Source organism: Dama dama, chromosome 24, assembly GCF_033118175.1.
Source record: "Dama dama isolate Ldn47 chromosome 24, ASM3311817v1, whole genome shotgun sequence".
NCBI lineage: Eukaryota > Metazoa > Chordata > Mammalia > Artiodactyla > Cervidae > Dama > Dama dama.
Window position 1 is genome coordinate 60,514,355 of NC_083704.1, and position 16,804 is coordinate 60,531,158.

General features: G+C 46.8%; 1 protein-coding gene across 1 annotated transcript in view; it reads left to right on the forward strand.

Moving 5' to 3' along the window:
- The first annotated feature begins 10,865 nt into the window (after positions 1 to 10,865).
- The window catches only part of RAF1 (Raf-1 proto-oncogene, serine/threonine kinase), a 72,001-nt gene continuing 66,062 nt past the window's right edge, over positions 10,866 to 16,804 (forward strand). The window contains exon 1 of the mRNA XM_061128903.1: positions 10,866 to 11,223. The gene's annotated coding sequence lies outside the window, so the exon portion shown is untranslated. The remainder of the gene's footprint in view (positions 11,224 to 16,804) is intronic.

Consider the following 16,804-nt stretch of genomic DNA (forward strand, 5'->3'; position numbering starts at 1 on the left):
AAAAAAAAAAAAAAAATAGAGGGGGGTGGAGTCGGACTGCTTCAATTTCTCCCAGAGCTCACCTGCTATTAGCGGTGTGTTCTTGTCTAAAGTCCCTCGTCTGTGAAACAGAATGATGCAGGTGCCCATCTCATGGAGTTGTTACAAGATTCCTTATGATTTACTACCCTATGCCTTATGGCATCATCCTAGTTAGCTTTCAATCACTGTTACTATTAATTCCCTTCTATGTCAACCAACTTGCTTTGGAGTTGTCTGCCTTCTGAAATTGTTTCTAAAGAAAAGCACTGACTTTCCTGATAGAGCAAATGTGGACAGGGCACCAACATTACTAGAAAGAGTCCCAAGAGGAAGATAAAACCAAAGTGGCCCAGAACCACGATGAGGAAATGAACCAAGAGAAAACAATCTCTAGAATTTTAAGTGTGCAAACCATATTTGAGGCTGAGAGAAGGGTCTGTCTTCTCAGGCCTGATTTCTACGAATCTGGTGTCAGAAGCTGCTAGCTAAGGTTGCCCTATTATACCACCTCTTGGTCTTGCCCTTCTGGAGAGGTAGGTGAAGGGGTCCAGATAATCACTTATTGAATAAATAGAGCCCCCCAGTTTTCCCACTTACTCAGAGTTATGAGGCCAATGTCTACTTGGAAAAGGATGCAGATATTGCTACTAATGATTGGGTGTAGCTTCCGAATCGTTTGCTGGCAGCCTGAGCCACTGTGTAGCAGTTCCAACTACCCTCAGGCCACCATGCTGGAAAGGCCAGGAAGTGCTCAGGCAGACAGTGCCCTCTCCCACCCCCCGCCCGCCCTTCCAGCCTTCCCCCTGGATGTACCAGACGGCGGAGTAAGGAAACCGTCTTGGAAGTGGACCCTCCAGTCCGCAGCCATTCAGGGCACCTCCAGTCCCAGACATCGTGGGACAAGCCATCCCTGCTCGGCTCTGTCTGCATTCCTCACCCACCGAATCTGTAGGCATAACAAAGTAGTTTATGTTTACACCGCTAAGTTCACAATGGCTCCTTACACCACGATGGGCGACTGGAATGATCGTCTGCCACAGAAGGTGCCATCTGGTGACAGGGCTTCAGGTTAAAACTGCGCAATGAGCGGTTCCTCATTTTATTCCCATCAGTGTGCCTCTTCAACCTTGTCTCGGGAGAGCTGGCAGTTTTTAAGACCCCTCCAGGGCCATGTAACCCTGCTGGCCTCTCTCCAGGGTCATCTACTTAATTTCTGGGGCCCAGTGCAAGGTGAAACTGTGGGGCCTCTTGTTTGTGAAGCCGGGAAAGTTGTCATTAGAGGTACAAAGATGGAGATCTTTTTCATTTCTCTGGACCCGTCATGGTGTTCTGTACCTGCTGTTTAATGCCAGGTTCCTTGAGGTGCGAGGATGCTGGCAGCCTGAGCGCAGACCCCAGTAGGGACCCACGGGTGCCTCCTGGCTTCTGGATTCCCCCTACCCTGCCCGGGGGGGCTGGAGGACAAGGATGGCAAATAATCACTTGGTTATTGGGGGGGGAGACCAGGAGGCCGGGAAGGAGGGAAGTGCCAGAAAGGAAGAGGAGCAAGCAACCGAAAAGCCCTGGGAGGGGGGAGGCACCACCACATGTGAGCAGAGCCTCCAAGCCCCTGGGGGCAGGCTCCATTGTCCCATTACACTCAGGGCCAAAACACATGCAAAGATGAAATGATCAATAATTTCGAGGTTAAAAAAAAAAACAGAATTTCAAGATAGAGACCACAGAGCATCGAACCCCAAATGCTGGGCCTCCTGAGTGTCTGCCCTGTGTGACTGCCCTGATTTCACATCCACACCGCCCACCCTGCCCCTCATGAACACAAGATAAGATGCTTTAGTCAGGATGTCAGCCCCACCCCCGTCCCGTGAAAGCGAAGTCTCTCAGTTGTGTCCAACTCTTTGTGACCCCTTGGACGATAGCCCACCAGGCTCCTCTGACCATGGAATTCTCCAGGCAAGAATATTGGAGTGGGTTGCCATTCCCTTCTCCAGGGGATCTTCCCAACCCAGGGATCGAACCCAGGTCTCCTGCACTGTGGGCAGATTCCATCTGAGCCACCAAGGAAGCCCAGTCCTGTGAGGTGGACATTATTATCCGCATGCACAAGATAAGAGGACCTCTCAGACAGGTGTGCTGGCTTGTCTGCCTGGCCCAGAGTCACACAACTAACAGGAAGACGAGATGGAAATTCAGTGTCTGGTTGCAGACTATTGAAGCTGTCTGAACTTGGGTTGGAGAAGCATTTCCAGACACAGAGTATTGCAGAAAGGAGTGTGTTTTTTAGGAACGAAGAGCAGAGGTAACGTGGGCACTGCAAGGGCAGCGGGCCGACACCTCCTGACAGGCCGGGAAGAGTCGACAGCTCTTGTGCGTTAGTAGCCGATTTGTTATAGCCTTAAGGCAAAGAAAATTCCTGCTGCAAGGTGGCATTAGGTGATAGGTTAGGGAGCTGTAGGATAACTACCAGGGTGAGCATTTTTGCCTAATTTAGGGTCAGGAAGCCAGCTGGTGATGATAGGGGCTGGAGGTGGGCGGTGCGCGGTTTGGCAATGGTGACAAAGGGGCTCAGCCAGCTTCAGTGGTGACCTTGGTTCTGGACTCTGCTTCTGCGGCCTTGGGGGCGGGACTCAACACACACCTTGTACGTCTTCCGCCGGCTGAGGCTGTGAGAGCCGGAGAGAAGGTAGCCCCGTGAGGTGTGAGCTGAAGCGGGAAATGCAGGAAGATGCCACGGAAGAACAGAACACTGAAGGCGTGAGGTGGAGCCGGAGGCTTGGAGCTGGGGTGGAGAGGAGAGAGGAGCATTCTGTCTGGAAGGGAAAAGAGCAGGAGCCACTTGGGCGGGTGCTCTGGTTCCACAGGCCTGAGAGGAGAACGGGCACCGTTGCTGCAATAGGAGGGGTCGGGCAGAGGCAGAATGTCAACAGGAAGAGGGTGCCCTTTACCAAAAGTCAGAAAAAGGCACCGAGGCCTGGACTTGGCGAATTCCCCTGATGGGAGATCTCAGTGAGCAGGAGACCAACTGGGCTTAGTGGAGGATGGATGAGGAAAGGGCTTCCCAGGTGGCTCAGTGGTAGAGAATCCACCTGCTAGTCCAGGAGAGGCGGGTTCGATCCCTGGGTCAGGAAGATCCCCTGGAGAAGGGAATGGCCACCCACTCCAGTATTCTTGCCTGGGAAATCCCATGGACAGAGGAGCCTGGTGGGCTACAGTCCGTAGAGTCGCAAAGAGTTGGACTCGACAGAGTGACTGAGGATGTCCACACGCACAGGTGACGAAGTTGAGCCTGAGTCTAGGCCAATTTTGGATAAATTTGACCCTAAAAGGGAAGAAAGAATTAGGGTGGTAACTGAAAGTGTAAAAGGGACATTTGAAAAAATGTGGGTTTTTTTTTTTTTGCTTTTTCAAGACCTGGCAGACTTGTCCTTTTAGGGCAGAAAGTGGGAAGTCAGGAAGAAGTGGGGAGGAGGGGAGAAGGATCAGGGCTCGCTGAGCACCCACTGTGTGCCTGGGCACCTCTTAAGTACCAGGACCTGCACCTCCCCATTTCCTTTCTTCCCAGTCACCCTTGAAGGCAAGTGTTTCTGCTCCTCCATCACCTGAGGAAGAGGCCAAGAATCCCAGCGGGGAGGGCAGGGCTGGGATTTGATTTCCTATTTGCCTGATTGCACAACCCATGCCTACTCTTCTGTGCACAGAGAAGCACTGGGATGACCCAGAGGGATGGGATGGGGAGGGAGGTGGGAGGGAGGGTCAGGATGGGGAACACATGTGCACCCATGGCTGATTCATGTGAATGTATGGTCAAAACCACCACGATATTGTAAAGTAAATAGCCTCCAATTAAAATAAACTGAAAAAAAAGGGGCTTGGGTTTACCAGGGAGAAACGATGTGTTTTTCTCATCGGCTGCTGAAATAGGAATATGGTGGAGAGGGGGTGGTGACCAGGGGCTCCTTGTGGAGCCCAGTCTTCAGCCCCAGGTGTGGTCCAGGGCTTGAGGGAAGCGGGCAGAGGTGAGCCTCAGAGGTGGTGGGAGAGGCCCTGGGAGGCTGTGTGTTGGCCACGCCCATGAGGCAGGTGGACACCGCACCCCACCGCCACCCCCCGCAGATGGTGTAGGTGAGGTTGTGTAGTCAGGGTATCTTTCATCTCCAGACCCTGTTGCCGAGGAGCTAGAGTAGAAACGGATGTGGTCCTGGGAAGGGTGGAGAAGCTGGTCAGGCATCCAGGGGCCCAGGCATCCCAGAGGGCACGGCTTGAAGCCTAGCCCTGGAGTCCTGGGTGGTCAGTATCCTGGTGAGGGTCACACTGAGTTTGTGGGTGGAGGGAGTGTGGCCGGCAGAGGAGGTGGTGGGGCTGGCAGACACACCAGTGACCCCGCTCCATCGCTTATTCACCCATTCCCAGTCTCCATTTCCCATGTGAACCATTCTATTTAACCTCCAGGCCTTCTCCCTTTCCAGTGTGGACCATTCTATTTGACTTCCAGGGCTTCTTTTTCTTTTTAATTAAATTTTGGAGTGGGTAACAGGCTCACATGGTTCAACAACTTAAAATTATAAAAGGTATAAGAAAAAGGTAAGAAAAATAAATAAAAATAAGACATACAGAAGAAACCAAAATATAATTTAAAAGAAAAAGCTTTTTATAATTTTAAAACAAAAATTATAAAAAGTTTGGCAGTGAAACTATTTTTTCCACTCTAGTACTTCATCTACTGAGATCCTACCCTCCTGCTAGCCTGTGATCACCATCAGTAGAATTCTGTGTGTTTTTCAGAGTTAATTTTAAGCCTTTGCCAGCACATGTTTTCCTTCCTTTTCACAAAAAGTGGCATATACAGTTTGAACTGTTTTGTCTCTTTGTTCCTTTTTTTTCCCTTTCATTCAACAGTATTTCTTGGACATCTCCATATACACATCATTTCACGTGTTTACAAGGCCATCTGTAGGATAAATTCCCAAAAGGAGAATTTCTAGGGCCAAAAAGTATACAAGTTCATAATTTTGATATTGCCAAATTGACTTCTCTTTTTTTTTAAAAAATGTATGTATGTATTTGGCTGTGTTGGGTCTTAGTTGCGGCACTTGAGCTCTTTAATTGCAGCATGAGAACTCTTAGTTGTGGCATATGGGATCTAGTCCCTGACCGGGGATTGAACCCAGGCCTCCTGCATTGGGAGCAGGGAGTCTTAGCCCCTGGGCCACCAGGGAAGTCTCTCAGACTGACTTCCATGGAGGTTGTTCCAGGTTATAAGCCCCAAGTAAGTTCTGAGAGTGCACAGGGCTTAATAGTTGCTGGTTTCCAAGATCACTGAACTAGGCTTTCCTGCCTGTGACTCCACAGCATGCATTGTGCACCCCTCATTACAGGCTGCCCCAATTTGGCTTGAGGGAAGTTTGGCCCTCCAGGCCTCCGCTTCACTGTTCTCTGCAGCACTCTGCCCCAGGGAGGTCATCTCCCACCCCAGGGCTGCTTGCTGGTCCCCAACACAAGTCACACCCCTATGTTTCTGCCCATACTGTTCCCAGCTCCTGCCCTGCCCGCCCATCCTTCTCAGCCTGGAAAATTCTGACTCCTCCTTTAAGCCTCTGCTGAAAGGTTGCCTCTGCAGAGGCCTCCCTGACCCTCCCAGGCAGAACCGGTCATTCCCCCACCTCCCCAAGGGTGCCCTCCCACAGAGAGAGGCCAGCTCCTGCCATTACAGCACGCGGGGACCAGGCAGTGGGAAACTGTTTACATGGCCCTGTCTCCCCAGCACCCAGCCCAGGCTGGGCCCACACTTCAAACGCATCTGGGACTAAAATTAAACTCACTGGAGAGGCAGGATGGCATGGGGAGGGCACGGGCGTGGGAGTCAGGCTGGTGTGACTCCATCCTCTGTTGTGTCCCCACCGCGCCAGCCCCAGCTCCCCGCTTCCCTCCTTCTCTGTGTTCTGACCACACCGGTCTGCACGCCTTTCCCACTCAGGGCCCTTCACAAGCAAATCCAACTGCCTGGGGCTCTTTCTTCTTTCTTCTCTGCCCATCTTCACTAGCACCTCCTGAGAGAAGCCTTCCTTGGCTCCTGAGTCTAAAGACACCTAGCCCCCCATTCCTTTGTTCTGTGATTCACGTTGATGTGTTGGTCTGCCTGTTCACTGCTTGTCTGCCCCGCTGAGCCCAAAGTCCTTGAGGGTAGAGACCATGGTTTGTCGGCTCCTGTGGACCCAAGGCTAACACGGGGCCTGGCACACAGTAGGCACAGCAGAAATCTTCAGCAACTGGATGAGGAATGAACAGAAGAAATGGTCCAGACCCAGCTCCACCACTGCCCCACTGTGTCCCTGTATTAATTACCCTCTCTGAGGGGCTCCTCATTTGAACAGCAGGTTTCTCAAGTTGTGATGTGTTATTTTTTTTAAGAATTTTTTTTTTTTTTGATGTAGACCACTTTTGAAGTCTTTATTGAATTTGTTACAATATTGTTTCTGTTTTATATTTTGGCTTTTTGGCTGCCAGACATGTGGGAGCTTAGCTCCGGACCAGGGATAGATCCCAATCTCTGCATTGGAAGGTGAAATCTTACCCACTGGACTGCCAGGGAAGTCCTTGTGATGTGTATTGAAGATTGTGAAAACTGCCTAGTTACAAGACGTGCCATAAATGGTAGCTATTATTTGTGAAATTTTACTTTCTTTCGTCTGAAAAATGCACCCTTTTTGGCCAGGTTTAAAGACCTTAGGTGGCTCAGATGGTAAAGAATCTGCCTGTGGTGAGGGAGATCCAGGTTCAATCCCTGGGCCAGAAAGGATGAGATAGTTGGATGGCATCACCGACTCAATGGAAGTGAGTTTGAGCAAGCTCCGGGAGTTGGTGAAGGACAGGGAAGCCTGGCGTGCTGCAGTCCATGGGGTCACAAAGAGCCGGTCACGACCAAGAACAACAGGGCATGTCCCGGCTTCCCAGGTGGTGCTAGTGGTCAAGAACCTGCTTGCTAATGCAGGAGACGTGTTGGATCCCTAGTATTGCCAAGATCTCCTGGAGAAGGGCATGGCAACTCACTCCAGTATTCCTGCCTGGGGAATCCCATGGACAGAGGGGCCTGGAGGGCTACCATCCATACGGTCGCAAAGAGTCAGAAGCGACTGAGTGCAGCATATGGCATGCCCGTTTTTTCTTCAAGCCACTCCTGACTCATTCCTTTCCCCACTTCTGTTCCTCTTCTGAGACCTTTCCTAATTCTAGCTCTCCTGCCTTCTCCTACCACCAAACCGGAGGTCTCCAAAGTAGGTGTGTGCAATCAAGTGGAGTGCAAGATGGTCCAGCAATTTCACTCCTCGGTATATGCCTGAAAACAAGCCAACCAACCTGAAAACAGGTACTCAGACAAGTACATGTACATGCATGCTCATAGCAGCAGTATGCACAGCAGCCAAAAGATAGAAACAGACCAAATGTCCCTTGACAGATGATGGATAAATTGTGATATATACCTAATATTTGTTGTTGTTCAGTTGCTAAGTCGTGTCCAACTCTTTTTGACCCCATGGACTTCAGCCTGCCAAGTTCCTATGTCCTCCACTATTTCCTGGGAGTTTGCTCAAATTCAGAAAAAGACTCTGATTGAAGGCAGGAGGAGAAGGAGATGACAGAGGATGAGATGGTTGGATGGCATCACCAACTCAATGGACATGAGTTTGAGTAAACTCCAGGAGTTGGTGATGGACAGGGAGGCCTGGCTTGTTGTGGTCCATGGGGTTGCAAAGAGTCGGACACGACTGAGTGACTGAACTGAACTGAGTCGGTGATACTTTTTTTTTCTTTTTCTTTTTTTCTTTTGAGTCGGTGATACTTATATACTCAGCCATAAAAAGGAATGAAGTATTGCTGCATGCAACCAGGAGGGTGAACTTTGAAAATATTATGCTAAGTGAAAGAAATCAGAACAAAAGGTCACATATTATGATTCCATTTATATGTCCAGAATAGATAAATCCATAGTGATAAATCCATATATTGTTGATTGTCAAGGGCTGAGTGAGGATAGGAGGGGGAAAAACTGCTTAAAGGGTAAGGTCTTTACTTTGCAGTGATGGAAATGTTTTGGAAGTAGAAGTGGTGGTTGTATAACATAGAGAATGCGCTAAGTGCCACTTTAAAATGAACTTTAAATTGCTCACTTTAAAATGGCTAATTTCATGTTATGAGTACTTCACCTCAATATTTTTTTTATAATTTAAGTTGATACATCGTATTTTCATTTTTATTTAGTCCAAGAAATTTTTTTTTCTTCTTTTTGGACTTGGGCTCTTAGTTCCCTGACCAGCAATCAAACCTGTGCCCCCTGCAGTGGAAGCATGGATTCAAGCCCCTCAATACATTATTTTTGGAACAATGAAGTAGCAACTTTAACTGGTCAGCTGAGAGGTTTGAATGAGGTACAGGTTCCTTCAACTTTCATGCTGGGCAAATACCAGCGAGGGGTGGTTGAAGAAAGGAATGGCCTAGGGGTCAGCAAGTGTGGCTTTGCTGCTGTGCCCTAAGCAGTAATGATAGGATGATAAGAGATAACTATAGTGATTACAGTTAACACTTCTACAATGTTTAATGTGAGCCTGGCACTGTTCCAAGTGCTTTACATACTGAACTCACTAAATCCTTACAACTCTGACATGGATACTATCACTTTTTCATTACAGATGAGAAACTGAGGAACTGAGGTTTAAGTGACTTGTCCAAGTCCCAGAGGAGGAAGTGGCAGAGTTCAAATTTGAACCTCGGCGGTCAGCCTCAACCCCCAGGCTCTGTGCTAAGTGTTTTCCATGTTTTATCTCATTTAATCCTATAAGTCACGTATTGTCGACTCAGGCTGGGACCTGGGACCCTTCACTGCAATTCTTACATCTTATCTGCCCTTTGATCAATTTCTATTGAATAAGGAGGCCAAGAACCCTCACAGGAAATGACATGGTGAAATTTGCTCTGTAGTGCCTGACTCTTTGTGACCCCATGGACTATACAGTCCATGGGATTCTCCAGGCCAGAATACTGGAATGGGTAGCCTCTCCCTTCTCCAGCGGGTCTTCCCAACTCAGGAATCAAACCAGGGTCTCCTGCATTTCAGGTGGATTCTTTACCAACTGAGCTATCAGGGAAGCCCAAACTATCAGGGAAGCCCAAACATCATCACTATAGGAAATGTCATTATTCCTAATTAAAAAAAATCCGTGGTCCTCCATATTCAATGCCTTCCAGCCTCCATATTCAATGCCTTTCCTCTGCATGGATTCCCTTTCCATACTTAGGAGAATTTGTATACTTTATGTATTTGTTTTTACATATTACTTTATATTTATATATAGGTCAACATACTCTTTTTAAAAAATAACTATTTATTTAGGCTCTTCTCTAGTTGCAGCAAGTGGAGGGGCTACTCTCTAGTTGAGGTGTGTGGGCTTCTCATTGCAGTGGCTCTTGTTGCTGTCGCGCATGGCCCTAGGGCTTGCAGGTCACGAGTTGCAGTACATGGGCCCAGTAGTTGTGGATCCTGGGTTCTAGAGCACAGGCTCAGTTGTGAAGGCACGTGAGCTTAGCTGCTCCCGACGTGTGGGATCTTCCTGGATCAGGAATGGAACCCCTGTCTCTTGCATTGGCAGGTGGATTCTTTTCTGCTGAGCCACCAAGGAAGCTGGGTCCACATAGTCTTGTCGTTCTCCTTGCTTCATCTTCATTTCCCTTTATACTGTACATACGACTAACTATATTTTCTTTGGCTTTCTCTTCACAAGACAGAGCTTTTGGTTGTTGCCGACTTCCCAATTCGGAGAACAATGTGTGGTACTAAGAGGCTTCCAATAAAACTTTAAATAAAAAAAATGTACATGGTATTGGGTAGTATTGTGTGCCCGTGTTAGAATGAATAGTCATTCTGTACATGTTCTACTTTTTAAAATGTAATGTCTTCGATGAAAAAAACATCAGTATATAGAACTAGCTCATTCTTTTTAACAGATGGATATCCTGTACTGTGGAGATAGCACCCTTTATTTGAGCAGTTTCCTTTTAATTAAGTCACATTTTTTTTCCCAGTGTCATCTCTAATGCAAACATCATGGCAATGAACATTTTAGCGAGTGCCTTTTTGTGCTTACGTGTACCTATTCCTCTAGAATTAGTGTCCAGAAGTGGATTGCTGGCGCGATGGGTATATGCATTAAAATATCCATTTGTTGTTGTTTGGTAGCTACATTGTGTCTCTTTTGCAACCCTATGGACTGTAGCCGCCAGGCTCCACTGTCCATGGGATTTCCCAAGCAAGAATACTGGAGTGGGTAGCCATTCCCTTCTTCAGCCGTCTTTCGGACCCAGGGATCCAACCTTGGTCTCCTGCACTGCAGACAGATTCTTTACCGTCTTTCCCGTCTGAGCCACCAAGGGACTGAGACTCAAAAGTTTACGGACTTTCCCACACGATGGGTAAACGACAGAGTCGCGATGTGTCACCTGATGCGTCGGACTTCAGGGAGGACACGCCAAAGCTGTTCTCTACATTGAGTCCTCGGGCTCATTTGGTTATCTCTGAGCCTTGAGATATCACCAGGCTGGTCTTCTCCCTTTTAAGTCTCAGACCCCTTCGGGGCAGCGAAACTCCGACTCTCTTCGACTGCCACTCCCTTGGCCAGTCAGCACCCTCCCTGGAGCCTTCACGACTCCGAAATGGCGACCAGCGCGATCTCCAGGCCACGCCCACTAGGAGGCGTGGCCAGAATTCAGGCCAGAGCGATGGATGCCCGAGCCAAGTTTGAAGTCGGCTCTTAGGCGGGCTCGCGCAGAAGCAGAGAGCTGGTGGCGGCGCAGGTCGGGAGGAGGAGCACCGAGTGCAGGGCTCGCCTCCCGGGGCCGCCCGAGTCTCTGAAGTGCGGGCGCTGGGGCCGCCATCTTAGATGGCGGGATTAAGACGGGAACGAGAGTGAGACGGGAAGGCTTTACTGCCGCTGTTGAGCCCCGGAGAGGGCTAGGTGGCCGGGCTTTGGGGTGTGTGCCCTGAGGCCGCGGAGCGCGAGTGGGACAATGCGAGAGCTGCCCGGGGCCCCGTCCCCTGGGTTGGGGACGCGCCGAATGTGATCGCCTCCCGCTCCCTCACCCGCCGCGGGGAGGAGGAGCGGACCAGACGCCGCCGCCGGACGACTGGACGCGGAGGCGGCCGGGCTCCCTCAGGTAGGCTGCAGGGCCGGGCCCTGGGAGCGGGGCGGCGGGGCTGAGTGGGCCGGGTTCCCGGGCGGCCCGGCTAGGGCGTCGCTGACGGGGCGGCCCCGCGGCGGTCGGGCGGAGGGCCGGGCCAGGCCGCTGTCACCCCGGGTGGCGCTGGGCGGGCGGGGGCCCCGGGGCCCGGTGTCATGGCTGGCGAGCCGAATCCTCATATTCCCCACTTAAGATTTCCCTGTGTTTCGGGGAAACGTGCGGGCGCCACCCCAGTTCCCGGTGCAGAGCACTTGTATTTCGGCCACGGGAAAATCCGCCCAGAGACGCCTCGAATCCGTGTTGTCACTGAGGTGGACCACCGTCGTTTCTTTCTGGCCGCGGAGTGGGGGACCCGGGCTTGCATCTTCTCTCAAGTGACACCCTTTTCGGGAAGGTGAGAGCAGTCGGGGACAAGAGGAGGAAATAGGTCGGTGTCCCACCACAAAGGAAGGCATCCGGGCCTCCCCTTGGGGCTCAGGACTCTGCGGGTTACTGATGATACGATTGGGATGCTTATACTGACGGTCGGCCCCAGGATGCTTGGGAATAAAGATCCAGGGCTCCTTTGTGTGAAGTGAGAGCCGCCTGGACGCTTCAGCTCTGCAGCTGCAGAGGCTCTGCAGAGCTAGTCGATGCCCCGAGAGAGGCGTTTGGACATGAGGAGAGGCGAGGCGGCTGTGTTCATTCATTGTTCTCTTTCAGGGGCCCAGGGTGTGCCCCTTTCTCTGGTGGGAGGAAGGTTGGGGTCTGCTGTGCCTCCTCTAGGTGTGACGGGGTTCTGAAAAGTCTTAAGGAGGGAATGGATTCAGCCCGCGTTCATTATTTCTGCCTGCTTCGTCCTCTCGGGTCTGAGTGGAGGTAGGCGGCCCCTCCGTTCGCTCCCAAGTGTGAAAACAATACGCTGTGATTCGGATGGGTTTACCCAGGGTCTTGGTAGTTTGGAACAGCTCGTTTTGCCTGGGGGAGTTGAGGGAGCTCGTCGACTGGAGGGGACTTTCGTGCTGAGCAAATGCTCTTCAGGTGGGGAGGGCGGAGCAGGCTAAGTTGAGGAAACAGCTGGTACGGAGGCCCCGAGATGTGCAGGAGTTGGGATGAATTTGGGGAGCAGCAAGCCGTCTGGGGTGCAGGAAGGAAGTGGTGAGAGATGAGGGTCTGAAACAAAGGTTGCCTAGCTTGCGAAGGATCTTTCTTTGTTGAAGATAGTGAGCTAGTTTAATTGGAGTTATTTTAGATGAGTGTTGCTAATTTTCTTGCTGATAATCGATTTCCCCCTTCTCTTGATGATTTTAAAGCTGTTAGTAGTTGCACAGATTTACTTTGTTAAGCTCCGTCAAGAATATTTTGATAAATGCTTTATGTCAAATATTTTGCTCTTGCACTGTGGTGAATGAACAGAATTCATATTTCTCGGGATTCTTGCAAAAGGTTCTTCTGAAGTTGTGCTTGCTCACAAAAATGTTGTCTTTATAAATGTAAGACAGTCTACTAATACCGCATTTTAAATGGTTGTTGACAACATAAATTGTGCTCCCCAGTTGCTTAGAAATTGGCAGATTATATGAAACATCTGAAAAATTGTAGAATGCAACTGAGTATTTTTAGTTTAGTAAATGTTTTATATAGTAAACTGTTTGGATTGATTCTGTGGATTCCAATTCTGTTTTAAAGTCTTTAGCTCTATGAACATAATTCTCCCCAAAGAGCTGTATTGTTGTGGTTAATGTTTGTGCTAAAGTGACTATTATGATATTAACAGACTTCATCTAGAAGTTCCTGAATCTTTCTTGGGTTGTGATGATTATATACCATTCAAGAACATTAAGACTAAAATTCTTTTGGCTTGTTTTCACCCTTATCACTTTAAGGGCTGTGCTGTTTAAAATGCAACAGAAACATTTGACCCAATTGAACACAGGATACTTGGAAAAATTAACCTATTACTCTTTCTGTGTAAAAGCTTATTATCTTTTAGGTATGCAGTGTTTGTGATTATAAGTTGTAGTGAAATTGCTTAGTTTTCTAAAACTGTTATTTAACAAGAATTAAAAGATGTGTATGCCTTCAAAGGAGAAGGCGTGAGTGAAATACAGGAGAACATGTTTTATAGGTTTTGGTTTTGCAGGAGAAAACAGTGAGAAGCAGATTAAGCTGGTCACTTATGATGAAAAGTATCTAAAAGATGAAATGGAGAATGGTTAAGCATTAAGTATTATATTAAAACTGCTCTGAGACTGGTTGCTTTTAGTTTAAAACTTGCCATTTGTGAAATCCAAAGTAGAAGTTTGCTCTGAGGATTAAACAACAACTTCTTGGAAGTTAAATTTGACTTCTCCAGAAGCACTAGGTTACTTATTAAATGGAAAATATAATTAATAACTTCAAATTACTATTTCAAGTAACCTGTTAGTAGTAGGTGCATGATTCTATCACATTTTAATTCCAGATAAAGCTTTGTTAATAACCTGTTGCCTAAAAATAGAAAAATGTTACATGGGGAGTGGTTTTGTTTGCATGTTAACATAATAGCCCATACATAATAATCCTGGTCTTGGGAGGAGCGTGTTAGATGAACAGAATGCCTTAATGTTGACTTGCAGAAGAGAATTTTAACTATTGCCTTTGAAAGGCAGTGGACTATGTGACAGTGGGGGGTTTATGAAACCATAAAGTCAAGCTTTGACTTAAAAAGATCTTTTGTTTTTTAAATCATATGTGTTGTCAAAGTCAGTTCTCCGAAAGAAATGACTGTGGTTGGAAAATTGTTCACCTTGACTAAAATAATTGGGAGATCAAGGAACACTTGGATTCATTTAGGATGAGGTGGTTTAGGGTTTTCATTGCTGTGTGTGTTTATCTTTGTGTATGGATGTCTAAGAATTCTTATTTGCTAAACTGCCCAGGTTGCAAATGTGATACTAATTATTTGTGTTATAATTCAGTTAGTATATTTGGTATTGGGCTTCACTCCCTTGCCTGTAATCCTTGGGATAGTAATAGCTGGTTTTTTGTTTTTTTTTTTCCTTGCCTTAAAGTTGTAAATAAAAATTCCTTAATTACATATCATAGTTTTCATCTTTAATTTTATAGTGGTTGAGTCATTCTGTTCCTCCTTTTCTCCCAGGATACTTGTGAAGCTCACAGTGATTTTAGTAGTTAACTTCAGATCTGTTAGCTTTTCTTCTAAAATTACTCCTAGAATGTCAGTTTAACCAAGGAAAATGTCAAGTGGGTGTTGTTCCTTTGTTACTGGTTTTGGCCCAGGCTATCTCAAGTCTCTCTGGCAACTCACTCAAGAAGTGTGTTAATTGCTTCACATTCCAATCAGTGTAGATAGTTTTTCTTGAGGAACACTTGACACATAGTTTTATTTTTAGATCAGATTCTAAGGGATTTTACTGGGTGGGGATTAACAATCCTAAAACTGATTTGGAATGAAAACCTTTGTGATTTAGAAATTGTTTACATTTTTGGTTAATGAATGGGAAGTCACAGGCAGTGAAATGCTTTAGGGGAACCAGATCTGTCTACTTGCTTCTGAGGATCCTGGTGGACCCTATGGGTGGCATCTTCTTTCTGCCTGTTGGGTTTTATGTACTGTCATTCAGTAGCAAGAGTAAATAATATATCTTTACTGTGTTAGTCAAGACTTATCTCCTGTTTATTTTCTTCCAACCCACTGGGGAAGGGAAAAGTGGTCTGATTTGTTTGAAGCCACTTAATACTAGGCATCACATTTGGACAGGGTATTTACTTTCTTCATCCGTAAACGTTTCTGGTAGAAGAGTCTGGCTAGTAATGGTTACCTATGTTACTGTATCTTTAAAATTACGAGTTTTCATTCTTAATCTGGATTCTATGGAGACATACTTCTTTCTTCTTTTCAAAAATTAAAAAAAAAATTATAGTGTAATTGCTTTACGATGTTGTGTTACTTTCTGCTGTACAACAGTGGGAGTCAGCTATATGTGTACCTGTATCCACTCCTCCTCAAGCCTCTCCCAGCCCCTGTCCTGCCTCTGGGTCATCACAGAGCGCCCAGCTGAGCTCCCTGTCTGACACAGCAGCTTCTCTACAGCTGTCTGTTCCACGCATGGTAATGTGTATATGTCAGTGCTTGCACTCGGAATTCACCCCATCCCATGCTTTTCCATGTTAGATAACTTTTGTTTATTTATTTTTTCAACAGAAGTAGGTTACCTTTATTTAGGCAAGGAGGGGCGACAGTCGGCCTAACAACCAGGCTGAGCGCCCCATGTTAGATAGCTTTTAACATCTGTCCTTTACCTAGGTTTGGGGTAGATGAAATCCTGAGTTTTCCTTAGAAGAACATGACTTTTGTTCTCTGTGGCAAATCTCATTAGGAAGCTCAGTTTCTGGGAGAGGCATTTCCCTGGATCCAGATAGATTATTTTGAAAGGAGTTCCCATTTGCATTTTAAAAAGTTTGTTTATAGTAGAAAAAACTGGAAAAACTTCAGGATAAGTAAACTGTGGTACAGCCACTTATGGGGCATGATGCGTTTCTTGAACTATGGCATATATGAAGCATTTATGACACAAGAAATGCTATATCTGAATGATTGTAGTTCTGTTAAAAAACACAACATTTAATACAATGGAATATTATTCAGTAGTGAAAAGGAATTTATCTGTGCAAAGTCCAGGAGATGGTGAAGAGCAGGGAAGCCTGGCATGCTACAGTCTGTGGGGGTCTCAGAGCTGGACATGACTTAGGGACAGAACAACAACAAAACTGGTACATTCTCCAGTATGTAGAAATCTTGCAAACATCATATGAAATAAAAGAAGTCAGTCAGAAAACCCCACATATTCTGTGATTGTTTTTGCATGAAGTGCCTAGAACGGGCAAATCTGCAGAGACAGAAAGTAGATTTGTGGTTGCCAGTGGCTGGAGGGAGAGGGGAATGGCAGTGAACAGTGATAGGGGTTTCTTTTTGAAGTATTGAAAATGTTCTGAAATTGATTGTGGAGGTAAATGTACCACTCTGTGAGTCTCATAAAAGCCATTGAGTTGTATACTTTAAATGGGTGGCTTATAAGTTATAAGTTATGGGTGGGATATAAGTTATATCTCAAGCTTTTTAAAGAGTCAAAAACTCAAAACCTACACAGAGGAAGAAAGCACATGTAGATGTTACCAGTAGTTGTTAAACAGAAATTATTTATTACTTTATATTACTTTTCATTGTCCCCAAATATATTGTTTTATAATAGAAAAATACATATAGATAAATATATAAAGATAAGCTCTATTCATGCTGTGGGCCCTTATGTCCCTCCAGACATTCAGTCAGTCTCAGTTGTCATTGACGACTATATTTTTGGGCTTCTTTCAACTGTTTTCTACTTCCCTCAGGTTACTTCAGGCTTTTAGTACTGAATTTGCCTTAACTGTCGTTAGAACCTCTAAACTGAACTCCTTTTTCTTGTTTCTTCCCATTGCATTTTTCACATTACTGCCAGATTCCCTTTTTAAATGTATATTGTTCAGTCGTGAGGTCGAGTCCGACTCTTTGTGACCCCATAGACTGCAGCTC